The following is a 1,980-nucleotide window of genomic DNA, read 5'->3' as shown; positions in this document are numbered from 1 at the left end:
TAATTTTAATTTATATTTTCTTTTGTTCACTTTTGGTTGTTGTTTTCTGTTTGTTTGGGTTTTTTTCTCATGTGCATACTAGTTCGATGCTTCCTAAACAACTTTTAACCTGTTTGGCATTGTTCACAGTATGATCCAACTTTGTTAGTGCTTATTCAGAATAGACAACAAAGAGGAAATGAAGCCAATGGCACTGGCAGTCAGATCAGCAGGTGACTGACTGATGGGGGAATACAGCACTCTTAAAAACTGCTGCTGTTACAGTGCAGCCCTTGATTTTTCCAGGAGACAGGCAACTGAAGGTGTTAAAACCAAACAGCAAACCACACATTTCGGAATGGCTGCCTGGGCTATACACCTTCCTAGATCCACCACATACATTGTCCTGCTGTCCTCTGATGGTGGACTCCACCTGTGGCAAAGGGCTGGAGCAGCCCCCGAGCCTGCTCCCTGACATGCCATGGACACCTCACCAGCAGTGTGTGCAGCCATCCAGGAGGCTCAGGACCATTCCCGGGGCTGCTCTACTCTGAGGGTTCCACTGCCTCCTTCTCTACTTTCCAGGGCAGAGGGCAGCAGAAAGGTTAGCAGATCCTATGGAGTGATCCAGCTAATCTCCTCCCAGCTTACAATACAGCACAGTGCCAGGAGCTCAGGCACGGGAGGAAGACAAATGCTGGGGAGGAGTTTCCTAAGCCCTGGGAGAGATTCGCCATAGCCCCGACTTGCAGTGTATGGCAGAGAGTAATTTAGCATGGGGCTGAGAGACTGCATGGAGTCCTTAAGCAGGCTGTCTGCACAGGAATGAATGTCACCCCTGATTTCTAATACTACATTTGTAGGGCACTAATAAGTTAACTTTGAAGTGCACATTAAATAGAAGAAGAAAGGGAAGGAAAAGCCCTAGAAAAATATTAGCTCTCCTGATCATGCTGCACTCAGAGAGAAGTATTGTTAACCTGAGCTTTCAGGTAATTACAGCACATGGTAGGTGAGTGAATCCTTTCCAAAGCTCCCAAGCACAGGAACACCTACCACTGTTGTGGTTTTTTTTCTTGTGAGTTTTTGTGTTTTGTTTTTTTTAATGCAAAGGTCTGCTCTTTTCATTGTGCATACAATGTGATTGCTGGTTTGACACTGCAGGCTACACTGGTTTTATGAAGGATTAAATGCCACCTGAGACATATTTATCCTAAATAAATCACAAATGGTAAACTGCAGCATGTCAGTGTCAACACCCTGTACTGCAGCAGAAAGGTTAGCCATACAGGACCAAGCACAGCAAAGAATTAGCATCCAGGCTGCAAGACCACAGGGCTACAGTTAACAGGAGAAATGATCAGGAAGAAATATTTCCACTGAAAAACATTCCGTTTTTTGAACATCTGTGAGAGTCTTGCAGAGGGCCATCATTTTGTAAAGGTCACCTTATTCCTGATAACAAACGGGAGTTGATCCTGTCACTGTTTGCTGAAGACAGTGTTTAAGAGTAAGTGAACAGCCTGTCACTTTTAAGAAAGATGAGCAAGTCAAACTCGGCTAATTATGAATCTTGATGTCTAACTTGAAATTTAGTTTTTTTGGGGTTTGACAAAGACACAACCTTAATTCCTGGAAAATAATAAAATTTTAAAAAAATAATAATAAAAAGAGATGAAAAGACAGCAGGAGCTTATAGCCCCAGAATGAACCACCTTTTCTAAGCAGTTCTATCAGAAAATACATTTTTAAAACAGTTGCTTCAGGAAGGAACTATTGTTTTACCTCACCCCAACTTTCTTACAGTTGATAATTTTAAGATATTAAACATGATAGGAAACCCAGTTATCCCTAGAGTCAGCATAGCTTATACCCTAAACACTTACACAATTATATTAAGCATGCATCAGGCATACTTCAGAAATTAGATTCTTTTATCTTTATCTATCTAGTGAGCTAGAGAAAGGAAAGAGAAAAAGAAAATGCACAGACATAACAGAT

This window comes from Chaetura pelagica, unplaced genomic scaffold, assembly GCF_000747805.2.
Source record: "Chaetura pelagica isolate M959 unplaced genomic scaffold, ChaPel_1.0 scaffold312, whole genome shotgun sequence".
In the NCBI taxonomy this organism is placed as follows: Eukaryota; Metazoa; Chordata; class Aves; order Apodiformes; family Apodidae; genus Chaetura; species Chaetura pelagica.
The sequence above is the reverse complement of the archived record's forward strand: the minus strand, read 5'-3'. Positions refer to the sequence as shown.